We start from the raw sequence: 22,130 nt of genomic DNA, 5'->3' as shown, positions 1-22,130 counted from the left end.
ATGTTTTGATGAAGGATCTTTCTTTAGCAAGCAGACCAACACCACTCTATTGAGGGAATTGAAAGATGTAAATAATAATTGTGCCATAGTAATAACGTACAGCTGAGCTAGTTCATAAGTATTCATTCAAAAATTAGCGCATGGTGTCCTCACTTTTTTTGTGAGGGTTTGCATGCCCTGCAATTTAGAAACTGCCTCGATACAAGCAGATGACGTGGAATATAATCATATGTAGCACAGAGCTATGCTGACCAGTAGCTCAGCCTTTAATTGGAAATGCGCACAGCATTTGCTATGAACATGGCTGCCTTCTCAAACAATATTCACTGACATACAAAACTACATCAGCAGCTACAAACCAGTAGTTTGCATCGCTGATTGCCATCAATGAATTGCTGAATGAGCCCTTTAAATTTCTGTCTCGGCTTCTTGAGTTTGCTGGGCACACCTTAATCACATGTTTGCCGTATATGGCGCCCAGACAGTGTGGCATATCCTACTTCTTTTCAAAGTCTCTCGCAACCTGAAATGAGGTCATAAAAAACAATGTTACCCTCAAAGGATTTCGAAGCTAATGATTATATCAACAAGGTTTCATCGATTGTGATATAAACTAACAAGTGGCGAACATATTCATGTGTAGTGTAAATAGTGTTGGCCAGCTGTTAGAAACAGTTGTCACATAAAGTATCAACTGACACCTTACCTTTGACCGTTCATCTGTGTTGATGGAAGTGCCGCGTATGTGGGGCCAAGTACATCCCAAATTGCCTGGCGTAATTCAGAAACGATGGCAATGGCCGTGGATCTGCCCGTCAGAAAATTGAACGATGATGATCGAAGCGTCTCTCCTGCCACCCAGAATCTAAAAAAAAAACATTCGTAAATTTAAAACTGGTTTGAAACAGCCTTATTAGGTGGCGTTGCATGGTGAAGATAAAAAATAATTTCTGTGCATGACGTAAAAACAAGCAGTTCAACGCGCAAAATGTGTCTATATGAACGCTTGCCTGATTGCTAGAGCTAGCCGGTGTTCTGCAGGGATTGCCTTTCGATAGTTGGTGTCATTTTTTTTTATCCTTGGCCTGAGCATTTCCAAGAGTGTCGAAACAGCTCGAGGACATCCTCAAATAGCTGCGGAATAAACACACGTGCCAGGCAATTCGAACAACACGCACAACTCATTGCTTACAGTGGCAGACATCACTAAAGAAACGTGATGAACTCTCATTAGTTCTTAATGGGTACTCACTCTCTGTAGTATTCCACATCGCGAGACTGAAGGAGTGGAAACAAAATGTAAGCATGCCCCATAGTATCTCACTGCTGCAATACTGGACGAACTCACCAGCGACGTTGGCAGCGTCACTTTTTACCCGCTTTCAGCTGTTCATGATGCGACAATAATGAAGCGACCGTTAGAACGAAAAGTATATCGTCCTCTTCGTCCGAACTTTTCATGGCAGGCGTCGTCCCAAAGCAAAACTGGCGACACCGCTGAGTCGGAAAAGGCGCGAGAACTGCACAGCTGACTCGATTAGGGAGCCTACATGAACGGCCGTTCATGTAGGCTCCCTAGACTCGAAGTTACACAGGCGCCCTTATGTGGAGAGTAGAAGAGTCACATGATGAGAAGTCCCAAAGCGTGCCATGAGATGGCGACACACGGCGAGATGCTCCTCCTCTTCGGCCGCGCGGGCGGCCAAGCGATCCGTGCGGTCTGAACAGGGGCACGCACTCGCCGCCTCGCTGCGTAGAGAAACTCGCTTTGCTGCTTTGCCGCCCCGCCTTCGGTGTGAACCAGGCTTTAAGATTCGTTCACACTGAAGGCGGGGCGCCAAAGCGGCGAGGTGCAACGTAGAAAGCGGGAAAACCTCCTCTCTAGGCGGCGAAAGCGGAAGAAGAAGCAGGCGGCAAGGCCGATTGCTCTCGGAGCAATTTTTTGCCGCCTGCTGAGGCTCGCTGCTTTGCCACAGCCAGTCAGAACGCAACCCAGCGGAGGCGCGGTGGTGGCGCGGGTGTACGTTTCGGAGAAGCACTGACACGTCATACCGACACGTGCGCAATATCACGAGATGGCCGCCTCTTCTGCCACGTGGCCAGACGAAGGAGGCATGCGGTCTGAACAGTTTCACGCACTCACCACCTCGCCGCATCAAAAATCCCGCTTTGCCACGCTGCCTTCGGTGTGAATGAACCTTTACTCGGAAGAGCGTCTGGCAAGAAGCAGTCCAGGTGCCGCCGTCTGAATTAAAGCCATTGTTGGCATGCACGCGTGCCATCGAGAATGACCCGGGGACGCGGCCACTGGGCTGACCGAGACATAGTGGCGGCTGAGGCACGCAGACGAGCTCATTCTCCCCGGCTATACGTCATTACCAACTGTTGTTATGATGGCGGGGCGCCTCGCTGTCACTTGCACACCTGGTCAGTGCACAAGGCCTCACGGTGTACTCTCCGCGCTTAAGGAGGCTTCTATGAAGCGACGTGTAATGACAAAGTTGATGGAGCCCGAGCGTGTGAACGGCTACAGACAGAGATTGGCTCATACACGGCCTGGCATGGGAGAGAGTGTGAAACGCGGACAACCTATCCGCTCTCGTGTTGCACTTCATAATGTGATATTTACCAATGTAGTGCCCACTGTGAAAGCGATTCTGCGATTGGTTGTGATGATGCGAGTCCCAGCGTGTGATTGGTTTGTGTGAAGACCCTTTGTTTAACCGACGCTTGAAAAGAGAAAGTTTGAATCTGAAATGGGAGCGGTGGTTCCGGCTCGGACTCGGGCAGGCGCCTGAGGCTGCAATAAAGCGTCTGTTCACCGCATTACGGCTCTTCCTTCGCGCGGCCACCGTGCACTCGAGTCATCGAGGGGACCCATTCTGAACCTGAACATCTCTCCTTAGCTAAAGTAGAAGCTAGTCAAGGAAGAGGAAATTAACTATATCATTATGAAAACAGCCAGGCTAGGTAAAAGTCCTAGGCAGCGAGATAAATAGACAGACACGCCCAAATTTACCGAAGTTCGCTAAGAAATACTTTGACCTAAAAACTTCATCAGGAATATCTTGTGAAATTTTCACTGCAAGGGTGCACTTTTCTACTCAGTGGAATGACAAGCAAGTTGAGAAACGACAACAAATCGAACAAATCTAACACACAACAAATTGACGCGATACCGCATTCCGTCGTAACCAATGAAACGCAGTGCAATGAAGGGTCGATTTGACTGTTTCGCACTGCTGGCTCATTCGATTGGGTGTTTCGCCACAGCTCGCTAAGATCCCTATAATTTCGCCACGCTTGGGCGATCTGACATAGTGCACATGGTCACGGAGCAAAAAAAATTGCCCACAGCTTCCCTCGGGGGAACACTGAGGAGGATGCGGACCATATAATTGGTTAACGGGGTGTTAAAGTGCGACTTACTTGGGTCGATGGCTAAATTGGTTAACGTGGTTGTGAAATGGGGTGTTAAATTGCGACTTACTTGGGTCGATGGCTAAATTGGTTAACGTGGTTGTAGGAGGGGGTGTTAAATGAGTGAACACGTACACACGTATGCGAAAGGGCGGCGCTGGTCGAAGGGACGTCGATCATTGTGTTTGTGGATTCGTTGGAATTCATTTCACCGCGACCTTGGACGTCGACGCGCCGTACAAACCAACCGACGAGCGGCAACTGAGCGAGCGAGCGCCGACCTTGAGTATATATACAGCACGACGGCGCATGCACTGTCAGCTGTTGAATGTTCTCGAAGCGCGACGCCACATGCGCGTCCACTGGAGAATCAGGAGAATTGTAGATGTCGAACGCGGTGTGTAGAGGAGGAAGGGTGCACAGATGGTGGAGGAGTGAAGCGCGCGCGGTGTGTAGAGGAGGAAGGGATGCACAGATGGTAGAAGAGTGGGCGACGGCGCGACGGCGCATGCGCGCGCGTCAGCTGTCGAATGTTCGAGAAGCGGTGCTGACGGCGCACTACAAGGCGCGAGTATAAGATGCTCCGCATCTAAAAAAAGAAAAAACGCAGGAGGAGAAACTCCGGGCCGGCGCCAACTCGAGCGTCCACCGAGAAAACGTCACCGTGAGAAAGGAGGTTGCCGAACGTGCGCGCAGCGATTCTTGCGGCAACGCACAGAACTATTCGTTTTCCGTAAGAGGAGAGCGCACGCACCCGCAGTCTCCGACGCACCCGAGTGTTGTCTGCTACATCTTGAACCGGCCACTCGCGTTACGTTGCCTTGTGACACAAAAAGATGTTTTAGATGGAAATGTTAGCGATGGGAAGCTAAAGCTGGACGAGTGCATTTTATAGCCAATCTTCTTTATTATTCACAATTGGTATATAATGCTCTTGTATTTAATGGAAGGGACAATCTGGCCCACTCCAGATAGCAGACGATCTGATGATGCGGTGGTGCGGCTTCGCATTTTGTAAGTTTTTCGGTTTACCAAAAGGCAACATTTGTTTCTAGTTTTAATATACGCCAAAAATGGTGATCAGAGCACACTGTACACACCCGATGTTTGTGATAGAATTTTAATCACATTTTCTTCATCACACTTGAACGCACGTGAATAGACGGCGCAACATATGGGCTGGCTTCGAGAATTGGAGAACCAGCACTTCGTAGGTTCGACAATTCCAGCGCTGCTGAATATTGATGACGTTGACTGTGTAAAAGGTTGCCGATAATTGACATGGACTGCCGATGCTTTGTCCTGAACTGCAACAGCGGGTATAAGTCTTGCGCTGAAAAAGTTTGCATCTCCAAAGCTTCAGTTGACCGTAAAGGTTTGCGGGAATGGGCGAGAGCTATTGGCCGAGTGGATCGCGATCTCACAACATGCGACTACGTCTGCGAAAAGCATTTCCACAGTGAAATGGTGAAGGTGCAAATACTATACGCTGATCTTGGAGGCACGGCCATTCTTGACCACCCGAAGATGCCAAGGTTGGTGCCTGAGACAGCCCTTCCGTTTTCCCGGATGTTTCACCGCACTTGCATCCAGCGAAGAATCCCAGAGTAGGTCGGAATGTACTTCAAACTGCCGATGAAAGAAGCCCCAAAATAGTGTGTATCAAGATTCCTTAGCCACCAGCAACCAGAGTAATAGCCTTCAAATAAATATTAACTTCAAGGTGAGCTTCATTGCCCAAGAGGGGTTCACGTCTGAGCACTCGAGCACATTGCACATGAACTCTCCGCCACTGCCAAGCTACAATTCAACTACTTCTGCTAATAAAGATGGGCCGATGCAGAATATAGAGGCAGGAGCTTCTGCCCCTACAGCAAGTTGGTTCCAGCAATTGTCCGGTGAACATCCCAAACTAATGTCATACCCTGTCTGGAACCACCACTACATAAACGTTGATGGTGTCGAATGCCTTTTTTTGTGCACATGGTGAGAGCGTCAGCGTCTTCTGCCACATTCGCATTCAAAATCCTTGAATTGATGTCGTCCCACGAGGGCAGCGAGAGATATCCAGCAGCAAAATGGGCTCTGGGTTGCGAAGTGAGCCGTTTATTGGTGGAAGTACCTTGTGAAGCCGAGTGGACCAGAAATATTATTGGCATGCTTTGGGAATTTCATAACCAAGTCATTTGCCGTAGAAGTCCTGCGAGAAAAAGTTTCCCGACATCCAGTCAGAATGTGCCTCTTGTGACGAGACAGGGGCCTGGAGGCACAACACCGTCCCTGGTCTCCTTAACGTTTCACAGAGACAATGCTAAGAATGCAAAAAAAAAACTGTCCAACATATTGCGTATTCACAAGAAACGAAAAGAAAGCATAAAACTCAAAAAATCTGTTAGGTCTCTTGTTAGCGGTCCCAGTGTGCCGTAATGGTCGATAGTAGAGGTAGTTAGGAAGCAACTAGCTGGGTTGTATCACAAGAAAACTAGACCTATGAAAAGAACCAAAAGATTGAAAGCTCGCTTGAAGTGAGCATAAAAAAACTCAAATTCCTTCCAGACACGCTAGTGTTGGATCTCGCTAAAGAAGCCGGCTTTCCCGAGAACCATGTGGACTGCATGCTTTTGGCAGAGTGTTTAGCTGCCGCAAAGGTCCTGGCGAAACAAGGAAGACGGTTCACGTATGACAGGCTTCTCTTCTGCCTGCTTTTACATTTACGCTCGCCATCTGGCTACAGATGTTTGACAGAACCCAATATCTTGCCATTTCTCTGCGTGAAGATAATCAGAAAATACATTTATAACGTAGAAATGAAGTGTGGCTTCAACAGAGATTTTTTCATCGCCCCGAAAGAGAAACTAGCACCCAAATCATATTTCCAAAAGCACGGAGTGCTGCTTTTCGACGAGATGCAGGTTCGAAAACTTGCGTCGATTCCAAGACACTTACCTACGCCGAATTTGCGGACCATGGTCAGGGAGTGAAGTGTCCTAAAAGTAGCGCAACTGGCCTGGGCAATCATGCACTAGTCTCTATGCTTATTCCGTTTGGGGAGAGCTACGCTCAACCAATCGGTGCGTTTGCCTCCCGAGGCCCAACGAGGAGATCAGTGCTCAGCCAGTTAATTGGTGCTGTAGGCCATCATATTTATAGAGAAGGCAGGTACACTCATCGACGGGATTGTTTGTAATAAGCGAGCACAAACAGAAGGATGTGGACAGAAATCGGCATAAATAGGAAACTCGGATCAAAGAAAAACTTGTTTGAACACCCAATGAACGACGCAAGGATGGTTTGTCTTCTGCGACATGCCACACTTCGGGAAGTGAATTGTAACAGGCTCCTGAAATAGCGCTCTCTGAAAGTTATTGGTAAGGGGGTGGACTGGTTTTGCTATGTTGCTGTCTACAAAGAGGATTGCAAGAATGCAGAAGGCCTGAAGGTTTACCCTAAAGTAACTCATCACCTTATATATACCCATCTGATATGGAACTTATGCGTGTCAACCTGGCCACTCAGGTATTCAGCCGATCTATGACCTCCGCATTAAAATACTACACAGAAGTAGCGGTACTGCACACGGGTGCTACTGACGGCAATATTGCGTTCACCAAGCTGATGAACGACGTCTTCGAAGTGGTGAACAAGCGTCATCATAAGGAAGATCTGCGCATGGGATGCAAAGATTTAGAGTGCATCAAAAATTCCCTGAAGGGGCTCGAAGACTGGGAGCAGGAAGATTGCAGTGGAGCTATTTCCGAAGGTTTGTTTCTGGCTCCATTGACTGCAGACGGCCTCCGAGTCACCATGCTTTTGATGCTAAAACTGTCGGAAGACTTTCTGAACCAGAGTGAGTTCAAGTACGTTTTTACTGCACTGTAAGCAAAAGTTAGCCGAGATGGGAGTTTCTCCAGCACATGAGCCCACAAAACTCCCCTGCCCCAATTATTTACTCCCTGGTAGGAAGTGAACTCGGCACATGTTATCTTAAAACGCCCCCTGCTTAATCACAGAGTTTGTGAACGACATGACCTTGTTAAACTCCCCAGGGAGTTTCAGGTCACATAGTTACAAACTCTCTATAGGAGTTTTAAAAACCCTCTTTGGGCCTGACGTGTGTGTGTGTGCGTGTGTTTGCGTGTGTGTACGTGTGTGTGGTGCGCGTGTGCGTGCGTGCGTGTGTGTGTGTGTGTGTGTGTGTGTGTGTGTGTGTGTGTGTGTGTACGTACGGGCATATGTTTGCACGTCGGTGTGAAACACATGTGCTTTGTGTGGCTAACCGTGTGAACATCTGTCAACAGGCAACAAAATTATAAGTGCGGTAAAGAATAGCAACGACTGGTTGGTATTTACTGCGAACATTTCAATATATTTCGCACCGTTAAACCACGCTGCACATCGGTCCGATTCCTCAACGAAACGCCGTGAATGCCGCGCTTCAAAGGGCCGAGTAACAACAAACTTCGAAGAATAAATAATGGTAGCAAAAGTAAGCTGTTACGATCATCAGCGACTGCTCCTGGAGTTGCACCATCAAAAACTTCAAAGCGGTCTGAAGTCGGCTTCGCTCGATTACGGCAGGCTGGCCGGCAACCGGTCTGAGAGTTGCGCCGGCGACGCGCTCGCCCCGTCTCCACTGATAGTGGCTTCTTGGAGTGTCACCGGTATTTCACCGGCTGTAACATCTAAGTGGTATGAAGGCCTCGCTATGCCGTCGGTATCAAGCCGGCATCGTATCGAGCTCGCACTGCGCGCCGGCCACCGCGGCAAGCGCTACGAGCTATCACCGACCACCGGCGAGGCAAAGAATGTGTTTCATTAAAAAATGAAGGCTGCTGGGATGTATAACAGTCTTCGGCGCCTTGCGACCGCAGCTGTCAATGACTAACTACAAGGCGAGCGCCTAACGAGACGGAGTACGATCGTCGGCGACTGCACCGTAAAACTTCGAAGCGGCTCGAAGTAGGCTTCGCTCGACCACGGCAGGCTGTCAGCAACCGGTGTCTGAGTTGCACCAGCGACGCGCTCGCCCCGTCTCCGCCAACGGTGAGTTCTCAGAGTGTCACCGGTATTTCACCGGCTGCAACATCTAAGCGGTAGGAAGGCCTCACTATGGTGTCGGTATCAAGCCGGCATCCTATCGAGCTCGCACTGCGCACCGGCCGCCGTGGCGAGCTATGGGTGCTATACATGCAATGCATGCGAGCAACGGGAACAGCGACTGCGAACCGTCTCATTCTTTTAAGTCTATCGCTCCGTAGCTTAAACTGCGTGGATAGCAGACACCTATTTCTGTGCATGGGAAAAACAACGAGGCGTAAACTGCACATCAGCAAGCATTTTGTGATCGCCAGCTGTCATTCATCGAATCACTGTGCCGTACTCGTGAGTGAGGCCTATAGTCGTCGAACGCAGTAGCGGCGGTCAACCTCGGTTCATCGCTGGAGCTGCTGAATGTGCCTCGTGAATGTGTTCATGCAAGGCCGCGCGCACTTTGTGTATGATTCAGTGCATTTTACGGGTACACAAATAGTACTGCTCGTGCAAATTCAGCCTGTACGACAGAGTGTCAACTGATAAAACTTTTTCGCTATAGTAAAGATATAATAATTATTAGGCAGAAATAGGATAAAAGGCATGTGTGTTGAAGTGCTAACATCAGACCACCGCAAGTTCATACTTACGCCGTCCGTATTTATTGCTTAATTATTAGAAATAAAGGCTTTCACCAGGGCTACATGGGAGGTCAGAATTTGATGTCTATATATAACCGGTGACTATATGGCAGGTGTGTACTGCATGTGGCAAATTATGGTGTGTGCGATTGTTGTAATATTACGTGAACGTTGTGAGAATGTTTGTGTACTGTAATCAGTGTTGTGCGCATTAAATGTAATGCATATAAAATTACGCTTGCACATAGTACGGCTGCTAACGTAATTTTTTTTTCTCAGTCGATGCAAAAAATTTACTCCCATACTGACCTGAAAGTGTTCCCCAATGAATTTAAATAAAAACCCCTCTGGCACCATGCAAAAACTTCTACTGATGGGGAATAAATTTTCAACTCCCTCCGGACGGTGTTTATAAAACTCCCATCGGGGCGTGCACTAGAGAACAAGGTCATTTACTCCCATCTCGGCTTATTTCTGTTTACAGAGTGGCAAGATGAACCAAGACCCCCTCGAAAGATTCTTCGGTAAAGCTTGACAGGCTGGCTGTGAAAACGACAATCCGAGTATGCAATCGATTATGCAGGTGTACCGAAAGCTCACAGTGTACAGCTTGTTGAAGCCATCAAAGTTTGGAAACTGTGAGGTACGAGAGCAAGAATCAGCGCTGGATCTGTCTTCGTTTCAAGCTGCATTCTTGAAGAAAGATACCTTCGATTCACCCCTCACCGGAATGAAAAGGTGGATGGTTTGGTGGAAACTGAGGAGTGGGAATGCGAGGACTGCGAAGACTTGTTGCAGGAGAGTGAGAGTATCATCGAAGTTGTGGATGCAGTTTTGTACTACGTCACTGGCTTCTTGACACGTAAACTGACAAAAATGTCTCCTTCAAAAAATGCAAGCAGTCTCTGACTGCAGATGCTGCGACCTTGAAAGAAGCCTCTTTCACCTTCTGCAAAATGAGAGGTAGCCTCAGTCACCCCCAAAACACTTGTTGCAGATACTTCGCTGCGCAGAGGACTACTTTTCAAATGATATGGAAGATCATGGCATTTTCTAGGCTACAATCAACCATGTTTTGGATAACTTGAAACTCACGTTTCCCTGTGATGACTACAAAAATGACGCGCTTGCAAAAATACTTTTTTACTACGTCGGCATGCGAATGTGACAACACTGCGTGAACGAAGCATGTGATAAAGACCACACGGCAGCATCAAAGGAAAAAACTCTCCAGGCTTTGCAAAGACTAGGTATTTCAGAAATCGCCGTGTGTCCGCACCACAATTTGGGGTTCAAGCTTCGAAGAAATGAAGAAACTGATAGAGGAACGAATACACGGTCTTCACGAGGCTTTTAGAATAATTTTTGATGTATCTGTGATGTTTTTCGCTTTTGTAGCAGATTGTTGTGGACCGGGGTCTACCCAACACTTCCCCGCTGACGTGGGCAGCCGGAACGTCAGGGTTACGTTGGATCCGGTGGAGGAAACGAACTCTGACAAGATGGGCATACGAAAAACAAACAGGTTTATGGCACTATTTACATTTATTTTGCAGCATAGAGAAGTTAGGAGTTTCACGAACCACGAGCATGGTGGTTGAACCACTACATGGCTCAGAGCAACGTCCAGCACTTTCAAGCCTTCTTTTAAGCCCCTTCGGGCTCCTCCTTTTTGACTGAAGCACCAATCACACACAAACACAAGATACCGCTCTCCAGAGCATCAATCAAATACACTCTGTCCGCCGAATTGTTATTGCACTTCTTCACACAATGCTCCTCGGGTCTGAGTTTCACTGAGGAGAGGGGAAATTGGGTTCTTTAACGGAAAATTTTGGCGGTTGGGTTGCTTCTGGAAGGGCAGCCAAGGAGTAGAGATTAGACACTACCTGCACGGTCGGGCTGCCTCGCCATTCCCCAACCAAGCTAGCCTGTAGGAAAGGCTTGTAGGGCTCACGGACCGTCTTCTGATACTTTTGTCACTCCCAGACACTGGACGCCGGTTCCCAGAGAACTGGGGTTCTTGGCCTGGGAGCGTTGCCCGGCTACATTTCTCAGGGACAGCATGGCGCCTACTAACGAAGGTCACAACGCAGATCTACATTAAATAATGAAAATCACGAAGTTCGAAAACAAAACACACGTCAGAAGAGCAGACATATCAGAATAACTTTTTTTCTGCAATATGCACCAACCCCTATCACTCCCGCTTGCAAGTACACTCTAAAAAAACAGGGAGCGAGAATGAAGAAACGGGCTCCGTTTCTCCTTCGGCGCAGTGACTTCCTCCCTTTCGGGCGCTTTACCCGTCGCGCCCTCTCGCGGCAAGGACCAAAGGAGCAACGTTCCTCCTTCATCGTTCAAGTTTCTCCTCAATCACGGGGGTCTTGCTCGCGCGCATGCGCACGCCAAGCCTATAGCCGGCCACGGCCAGTCGCGAGCGATTGCTTTTACCTAAAATTGTTGTAAGCAATGCAGGAGTGACGTTTTCTTTTGTTTTATTTGTGTAGAGTAAAAGCCTCTCTTTTTTATCGTCAGGCCCTCGCACGATGCTCCGCACACTTCCATGTGTGTCTCGTGTTGTTTCATACTACCAATTTGTCACGAATACAAGGAGCTCTGCTTCCCAAGCCGTCTTGCTTTATTGATTAACTTAGAGTGTAAAAAATAATGAATTTTTTCGGCGTCGACCTACTTGGTAAGCCCACGCATTTTTAGTTTCGCACGGCACCAACAGCACTCATGAATTCTACGAGGCGCGAAAAAAAGCATCACACTTATTTTTTCAACATTGTAGGAAACCTCATACCACTGTACAGTCCATGCGTGAAAGTACGATCATATACAATTGATAGAGTTATACGTGCCACTACCGTCATATGGATGTTCTTTGCAGTTTACCCCCATTCGTATACGGCCGCCGTGGCCGGAAGTCGAACCTGCGTCCTCCAGCATAGTTACACGACACCCAATAAGGCTATGCTACCACAGCAGGTGAAAGCACCAAGGGAAACAGGCTGCGAAGTTTCACCGAGCGTTTATTCGCCAGACTAGATTACAACCATCAGAAACTTTTTAAACATCATCATAACTAAACTTTTGTGAAAAGTGAACCAATGACTTCTGTAGGTGAAATCAAATTCTCAATCGCATTGGCTTTGAATTGCCCCTCCCAGCACTGAGAAGTAGGAAGGAATTATGCACGCGAGCAGTATGCCTTTCTCGTCAATGATTCTCCTTTGTCGCGAGAAACTCAACACAAAATGCACTTCTAGTAACAGCTGTGCACAGCAAGTAAGTTCTAACGCTCACTCACCTTTGTGAAAAGAGTATTCCGATTTCAGAGTAATAACCACCACAGCCACAGCGCTAACAACAAAATTGTGGCACGCGCTATGATTGCAAGTTGACACGCGAGGCGAATTGCGAGAGGCATCTGAAGCAGAAAAGTATGCAAACACAACATTCTATAAAGTTATAGTAAACTTGCGCACTGCAGCGATAGTTCCTCCACTCAAGTATGAGAGCTGCCGCGACGCAAACAGCCACTGTCATAGCTCACGAAAAAATACCGTCGGATGCAAGGTCATCGCTTATTTCTCTCGCAAGACCCGCGTTGTAACGTACATATACACTGCTAGGACGGTCGTTACCGCATCAAAAACATTGTCATTGAAGGGCTAGTGGTGTACTATATTCATGGCTAACGGTCACACTTGTGGTACGCACGTAAAAAGAATATAAGCAAACGTTAAGACGAAACAACTAAACGAGGTCGACGTGACCACAGAACACCTACCGCGACGGAGACAAAGTTTGGTCTGCATGCGTCGCCCTCTCCAAGTAACAAGAAGAAAAAAAAACGTGACCTCCGAAATGGCTAACACGCGGCAAGTGTTTGCACTCTCAGAGGCTTCAAGAAAAAAAAGTAACTGTGGCAGTGGTCGACAGATGGCGCAGCGTTTGAAATGCCGTGGGCTTGGAGGTATTCGCCTTTGTGAAAACCTGATAAGCTCTAGTATTTATTCCGTTCATTATTGTGCAACCATTGAATAACTAAGGTTTGCCTAACCATCAGATACAATATATTTACGTGTGCGCATGTTGTGGTATTGATACAAAACGTAAAAGAAGTGTAAGAAAACGTACTTGTAACCTGTGCCACTCACGTCAGTCAAAATTCATCGCTATATAAGCTGATGCGCTTTCATAGTATGGTGTGAGTAAACACGTCGAGGTGTGGGCCATTGGTGTGAATGGTTGATTGTGCTCTTGTTGCGTACTACTTGTTAGCGTATATGTAGTGTACTTGTTGCGTAATATATGTGTACTACGTGACCATGTGTGCATGTGTAGCCATATGGATTGCATCAGCACATATTAGGCTTTCAGTGTCCGTAAGTATTCCTGAATGGGTTGATGCGTAAACAATCCGCAAGGGAGCCGTGATAGTGAGTGATGACACCGCACGTCTCGGCAGGCAACTTTTTTTTAGTTTCGTTTAGTCTCTCTAGATGGCGCCAGCTACCACCTACTTCATTGCTATGACGCTCTCACACCTCCAGCCATTTAGATAACGTTCAACATCTATCTATCAATGCTGCACTACGGATTCGGAATGGTTTCGCTGCGATCGAGTGTACGGTTTGGAGGCACATCTCGTGACCTGCGGACCCGTAAGCGCATGGATAACGTCGCTACACTATGTGAATCTCTGAGAAATAAAACAGCAAGCCTAGCATGCGCTCTTCAGGTGAGGGCTCTGCAGAATCCGTGTCTTTCGGAGTGAACGTGGCTTCGCTGACCGAACGAAACGTACTTGCTCCGTCGTTCTCTTTCGCGATGTGTTCGCCGCCACAGGTTCGTCTGCTTGTTTTTATAATCATTTCGTTCAATATCAAGCTCAGCGGAACCGTTTTTTGTAACTTTCAGTGCCGTGTACTCCTTACCAGTCGAGAATCGTTGCATTTGCTAAGCCTACTCGCTTCGCCGGGGGGCAGCCATGTTGATTTTCATAAGGAGGAACCAAGGAGGTTATATTAAAACTTCTGGAGTGGCTGAGAGGCTCCGCAGCTGAAGCCGACACCGCCATATTGATCAGGGCAGAAAACGGATGGGCGCATTTTAGCGTGCGTGGCTTTCGTGTTGATTTAGTGCTAGTAATGTTGCGTATCATGCCTCTAATTGAACAAGGCGCTTCTGAACACGTCTGTGATCACATTTTGAGACGACGATGCTGGGCTCTTGGGTAGTATTTGGCTCCACGAATCGTGTGAGGTGGACACTGGGCTCAGCTTTCGATGTTTATAAGTAGGCATGCTTCGCTCATTCGCTTATTCTCTCATATTTTAGCGACTATGCGACTGCATTCATAAATTTTCTTTTGGCGTCCGGGGGCACAATGACACTAAGAATAATTTTTTGCAGGCTCTATGTTTTTGTAGTAATGTTTGTAGGCTATATATATATATATATATATATATATATATATATATATATATATATATATATATATATATAGTGGGAGTAATAACTCAATGGGCCAGTAGTTATTCTTCGTGAAGGTATGGGATATGGCACAACGGGAGCGTTGTCAACAAAGATAAATATATTTATTTCCCAACAGTTTCGGGAGGGGTCCTCCCTTCATCAGGGGATGAGTTTTATATATATATATATATATATATATATATATATATATATATATATATATATATATATATATATATATGTGTGTGTGTGTGTGTGTGTGTGTGTGTGTGTGATATCCCTGAGTACGTTTTTCTTTCTTTTTATAGTGAAAGGTGTTACGAGATCAGAACACGGGTCATGCGTAGAGCCGTGTCCGCCGCCGCCGCCACTCGAAATTAGTATCGAACAAAAAAAAAACTCGGTAAGTAAAGAATATCAATGACACAATGAGAGTCCAATCCGGGTCCGCTGCGTGCCAACCCAGCATTCTACCACTGAGCCGCGCCAGCGCTGGAAATTGTTTCTAAACTGGTTTTAGGCAGGCTTGATGTCTGGAAACGAGTCGCATTAATATGAGTAATAAAGCGTTTTAGACCATCAAGGAACAGCGAGGCGTCACACAATGCGAATTTCGTGACGACTTCGTCGTCCAACACTCCCATCCAATAAAAAACTTGTTCTTGATCACCTATTAACTGTGGTGCATAACCACTTCACGCATATTTCTTCATCGTCATTAGCCACTGCATAAAAAGATGCACTAAACTTCAAACAAGTGTGTAGCGAATACCGCGTACGATTCTCCAATGAATGACGAAGGATAGCATAGTGAATGCTGGCCTACTACAGAAAATGTATGATTATTTATGGCACTGTGGGTACCCAGCAGTGCTCTTGTAGCATCCCAAAGAGTTTTTAGAGAAGGCTTTGAAAGACCACTCTCCCAGCTTTCACTGTGACTGTTCTGCGCGTTCCTTGCAGGTCTGGCGTGTTCTTTTTTTTTTACACGCTTGAAACGCCAAATGTCCAAGAAAAATTAAAGCAGATGTGCATTAAAGTCCTTTCCACGTTCCTTCGCCTACTAAAAATATTAAACAGGTGCTTTTGTAGCAATAACGAAACGCACGGCAAGCATCACGGCGCTTCAAAACAGGTGCCGCCTCCTTCTGCCCTGAGCAATATGGCCGCCGCGGCTTCACTTCGAGACATGGGCGGGTATGCGGGACCGTCACTCCAGAAGATTTAGTATAACCTCCTTGGGAGGAACGTGTTTCTCCGTGGATGAGGGAGCAACGTTTCTCTATATAAAGACGAACATTGGGGACATCGCCGTTCCTCCCTAAATGGAGAGTACGTCACTCCATTTTTTTAAGAGTGTAGGCTACACGACAGGACATTTGTTTCTTTATGAAAGCATTTGGCACGCCAATATACCGCAAATAATGTCTTTAGCCTATAGCATGCGAAGTTAAATAGATTGAAGAAAACAGAAATAGTAAGAGAAACAGACAGATTGGTGAATAAAAGTGAACCACTGAAGGGGTTGTGGACAGCTCCACGGCACAAAATAGTGGCGTTAAAGCACCGAGAACAAGCGCTCGAGCAGATGACAAGAGCGGGCTCGACGCTTCCCACTCCTGCAGCTCCGGCGTGGCAGTTCGGCCGCGGTTCTTTGGGTGGTGCTGTCCCGACGTCCGCCGCCACTCTTCGGGGTGACACTATCACGGCGTAAAAAAGAGCCGAGTTTTCTAACTTGTCTATTCTTCCTCCGTGCCCATAGTAAAGAGTGCATAATATACACTCGGCGCGTGGTTCAATGGGGTCACTTCTCAATAGGGTCATCTTCATGCTAGGTCATACAAGCCCTTGTGAAAATGAATTTTGAGAGTCTAATGTGCAGCTAGTGCACACCTATTGAGTAATTACATTGACATTAGACCTGCAAACCCTAATGTCTTCTAGCATCAGGTGTGCAATAGAGACTCAGATGACAACATGCACCAGGATTTCTGATGATCAAAGTACGCAGACTTTCCAGTGCGTGTCCTAATATCAACACATCACAATAAAAAAAATTCTCGTTAATCTTTTAGAGCCAACAAAAACTCAATTTCTTACTACTAAGTGTAATAATCGCGGGAATTCTAGATCCCCAAACCACTATATGATAACGAAGAACGCCGTAGCGGAGTGCTTCAGAAATTTCGACGATCTGTGAATTCTTAACGTGCACCTAAGTCTAATTCAATTACTTGCTGATCTCGACATTCACGTACATGTTGTCTTTCGGAAATCTAAAACACTAAACAGTTTGTATTCCCATAGATTTTTCGACCATGTTTCTGTAAATATAACATCTACATGAAGGGAATGTCTTCGTACACATGCTTAAGTGTAAATCAGCTAGACCATAAGAGCAATAATAATAATAATAATAATATTAATAATAATAATAATAATAATAATAATAATAATAATAATAATAACCCCGCAGGGGCGCCTGCGCAAGCAGGCGTTTGGTGTGTAGCGACACCACGGACTCGAGCTAACGGGGGAGTTTTGACTACCTCCCACGCCTAGCCGTGCGGGGCTTTGCCGTGTCCGGGGAAAAGGGGATCCTGGCGGTTGAGCTGACGCTGGGTGACTGGACCTTTAAGGCCCCCTGGCAGAGGCACCACACCCCTTTCTTTGGCCCTGGCTTCACGTAGATGGCACCCCCGGATTGACCCACCTAGGGGGAATCAGCAGTCGCCTTTTCCTGTCTCCCCCTCACATCTTCGTCTTTTCTCTTACTTCAAATCTTTCCTATCCTCTACTCTCTTCCGTTGACTTCCGTGTTACCTGGCGGCAAGGGTTAACCCTGTGTGGCTATCCTACCTTGGATACACCATATTCGGTTATAGTGGTGGTGTACAGCTGGCGTCTGCAGGACCTGTGCTTACAGACCCTGCAGCGTCCCCTTGTAGGACTCCATGGTGGGTGGCTGGAGCCACTGTCGAAAATAAACCTTTTCTTATGGCTAGTTTCTTCCCCCCACTCCCTGATCGCCCTCAGAAAAGAGGGCGGACCGATGAAGTCTTCCAGTTTTTTGGTCACCAGAGAGTATCCTTTCCCCGATTCCACGTTATCCACGCTGACACACCCGGCAAACCAGTGCGAACAATTTCGCCTTTTCTTGTTTCGAAGTCTTTGACAGAAATGTTTGGCCCAGGATATAGAGCTTCGAGAATGGCAAGTGGTGACCTCCTGTGGGAGCTCCGCGACCAGAAACATATTGAAAAATTGCCTAATCTAGTGAAATTTGGAGATACCAAATTAATAGTCACCCACACCGAACCATGAACACCACCCGTGGCGTTGTCTCAGATGATGACCTGTTAGGGCTGACGGAGGCTGAACTCCTGGAGGGTTTCAGCGAACAGAATGTCATAAACGTGAAACGAATTAGGATGAGGCGTGATGGCAAAGAAGTCCAGAGTAAACACCTGATACTTACCTTCAATTCAAGTGTTCTGCCCGACTCCGTTGAGGCTGGGTATATCAAGCTTCGAGTGAGGCCATATATACCAAACCCTCTCCGATGTTTCAAATGCGAGCGGTTCGGCCACAGTTCACAGAACTGCCGAGGCCGCCTACCTTGCGCGAAATGCAGTGCTGAAGAGCACACATCAGACGCCTGTGAAAACTCTCTTCACTGTGCGAACTGTAATGGGGAACATGCCTCATACTCGCGGTCATGCTCGCGCTGGAAAAAGGAAAAAGAAATTGTCACAATTAAAGTAAAACAAAACATTTCATTTAAGGAGGCACTAAGGCAGGTGTCCTGCCTACCAGAAACTAGCTTTGCCGAAGTTGCGCGTCAGGGGGCACTGCCACGACGGCCCCCGGCGCCTGTCTGGCACACGCGTAGTGAGGCAGCGGTGACGCCATCCGCCCTCTCGGCGGTTGCAGCCGGTGCTGCTCTGTCATCCAAGAAAGACCCACCAACCTCCGGGCTGAGGGCCGCGAAGGTCTCGTCTTTTGAGGCGAGGCCCTCAAAACAAACGCAGCGCTCGCAAGAGCGCGTGTCCAGCGCCTCGCAAGAGGCAATGGACACAACACCGAGTGTGAGAGCGCAGCCAGCGCCTCAGGATCGGCGCGACTCCGTTGACCGATCCAAAAAAGAAAAAATCTCATGTCACGGCCCCTGGAAAGGTTCTGTGAGCAAACATTCCATCCTTGAGCACACAGCACAAAACACATCTTAAATGGACACACAGATATTACAGTGGAATGTGGGAGGCCTTCTTCATAACCTCGATGATATTACAGAACTTCCTAATAAACATACTCCAAAGGTGGTGTGTGTTCAGGAAACACATCTCAAGTCCACACAAACAAACTTTCTAAAGCAATATGCCATCTTCCGCAAAGACCGTGACGACGCAGCCGTTTCGTCGGGCGGTGTCGCTTTAATAATTGATAAAAGTGTTGCCTGTAAGCAATTTAACCTCCGAACTTATCTTGAGGCAGCTGCTGTCTGAGCAGTGCTGTTCGGGAAGCTACTAACAATTACCCCTATTTACATTCCCCCGTGCTGTCAACTTTCAAAGACACAATTTCAAAGCTTCATTGATGAACTTCCTCCGCCATATATAGTCGTTGGTGATCTAAATGCACATAATCCACTGTGGGGCGACTCCCGTTTAGATGCGCGAGGACGCCTAATAAAAAACTTTCTGTTTTCGTCAGGTGCATGTCTACTAAACAAAAAAGAACCAACGTACTATAGCACTACACACAACACATACTCTTCTATAGGCCTGAGTATTGTCTCGAGTACATTAATTCCATATTTGGAGTGGTTCTTTCTCAAGAATCCCTTTGGGAGTGACCACTTCCCGATTATGTTGAAGCTAACAAAAGAAGATACATGCTTTCCAGACTTTCCTCGCTGGAACACCAAGTCAGCCAACTGGGAACTGTTTCAAGAAATTACATTTTTAGACGGAGATAAGATTGCTGATTTTAACATAGACGATGCTGTAGCATACCTAACAAGTTTTATTATTGACGCTGCAGTGAAATTTATCAAGCAAACTAACGGAATTACCAATAAACGTCGCATCCCATGGTGGAACGACGATTGTCGGAAAGCGCGCAATAGACAAAATAAAGCTTGGAGACTACTCCGAAATTACCCAACGGCTGAAAACCTCGTCAATTTCAAACAGGTCAAGTCCCAAGCCAGAAGAACGCGTCGCCTTGCAAAGAAAGAAAGTTGGAATAGGTACATCATCAGTATAAATTCTTACACCGTTGAAACGAAGGTTTGGAATAGGGTAAACAAGTTATTGGGTCGGGAGTCACACCCCCTACCCTTGGTAAGTAGCCGAGGGGAGAGCCTGGAGGAGCAGGCGGACTACCTAAGCGAATACTTTGAATACGTCTCAAGTACATCGCACTACACAGAAACGTTCTCAAGGTTCAAAGAACGCGAAGAGCGGCAACCCCTTAAATGTAAACGTCCATCCAGGGAGGCTTATAACTGCCCATTTTCATTAGCTGAACTTAAGGCATCTCTTGCGTACTGCAACAACTCGGCGCCAGGTGGCGATCGTATAATGTACGAAATTTTCAAGTATCTTCACCCAGAAGCACTAAAAACACTCCTAACCCTTTTCATTGCCATGTGGGAAGCTGGATATATTCCATTGTCATAGAAAGAAGTGATAGTCATCCCGGTACTTAAACAAGGCAAAGACCCGCCCTTGGCCGCCAGCTACAGGCCAACAACGTTAACAAGCTGTTTATGGAAACTATATGAGAAAATGTTAAACCGGCGCTTAACCCGCTTCCTAGAAAGTAACAGTATACTAGACCCCCTTCAGTGTGGTTTCAGAGAAGGGAGGTCGATAATAGACCACCTTGATTGCATAGAGACATATATCAGAGATGCATTTATTCATAGGCAGTTTGGTAGGCCCGTGTGCTCAGATTTGGGAGCACGTTAAAGAACCCCAGGTAGTCGAAATTCCCGGAGCCCTCCACTACGGCGTCTCTGATAATCATATGGTGGTTCTGGGACGTTAAACCCCACATATCAATCAATCATAGGCAGTTTGTACTTTCGGTATTCTTAGACCTGGAGAAAGCGTACGATACCACATGGCGATTCGGGATTCTACGCGATCTTGCCGCCATGGGCATCCATGGGAACTTGTTAAACACAATTGAAAGCTATCTGTCTAATGGAATTTTTCGCGTAAAAGTGGAAAATGCTCTCTCTAGATCACTTAACCAAGAGACTGGTTTTCCGCAAGGAGGCGTGCTTAGTTGCACACTCTTCCTTGTAAAAATGAACTCCCTGCAGTCAGTAATTCCAAGCGCGATGTTTTATTCCGTGTATGTAGACAATGTGCAGATGAGTTTCAAATCATGCAATTTATCTATCTGCTAACGACAAGTGCAGCTTGGAATGAATAAATTCTCTAAATGGGCGGATGAGGATGGTTTTAATATAAACACCCAGAAAAGTACTTGCGTACTCTTCTCCAACAAACGAGGGGTAATGCCACTACCAAATATTGCGATCAAGAGAGACCAACTCTCTGTGAGCAGCGAGCATGAATTCCTGGGAACCACTTTACATTCTAAGCTCACGTTTATTCCCCATATTAAACATGTAAAATTGAAATGTCTGAAAGTGATGAACCTCCTAAAGCTCCTATCACGTACGACATGATGTAGTGATCGGAAATGTCTCTTGAACTTGTACAAAAGCCTTCTCTGGTCGTGCCTTGATTATGCCTCTATAATTTATCATTCCGCAACGCAAAGTGCTTTGAAAATCCTAGACCTCGTTCAATATCTGGGTATCCGACTGGCAACCGGTGCCTTCAGGACAAGTCCGATCCAGAGTCTCTATGTGGAGTCGAATCAGTGGTCACTTCACCTGCAGCGATATAGTAGTTTCACTTATTTTAAAAGCGTACGCGCCAACATAAAGTATCCTTCTTATTCAGCTATAAACGATATGACCACTGCCATCCTCTACCATAATCTACCCGCAGCGAGAAAGCCGTTCTCTTTGCGTGTGAGAAGCTTAAGTGAGGAAATGGGTGTTCCGCTGCTAGAACTTTGTCCTATGCCCTCAACAAAATATTTACCGCCGTGGCAGTGGCAGCTCATACATTGTGACACTTCATTTGCCGAGATCACTGAACACGCACCAGAAGCACATATTAAAATGCATTTCCGACAACTCCAGTCCAACTACTCATGCGTAGAGTGACGCTTCTAAGTCGCATGCAGGGGTGGCTTATGCAGCCGTCGGACCATCCTTTTCGGAATCCGCTGTGCTGCACCCGGAAACAAGTATATTTACTGCTGAGGGTTATGCACGATTGTCCGCTGTGAAGCATATACGGAAATCAAACATGAAAAAATCAATTATATTCAAAGACTCGTTAAGCGTCGTAAATGCAATAAGATCCCTTTTCAGATTCAGAAATCTTGTAATAATTGAGCTGTATTCAGTTCTGTGTACAGCGTATATGTCCAACCAGCATGTTACTATTTGCTGGG

This window comes from Rhipicephalus microplus, chromosome 1, assembly GCF_043290135.1.
Source record: "Rhipicephalus microplus isolate Deutch F79 chromosome 1, USDA_Rmic, whole genome shotgun sequence".
Taxonomy (NCBI): Eukaryota; Metazoa; Arthropoda; class Arachnida; order Ixodida; family Ixodidae; genus Rhipicephalus; species Rhipicephalus microplus.
The sequence above is the reverse complement of the archived record's forward strand: the minus strand, read 5'-3'. Positions refer to the sequence as shown.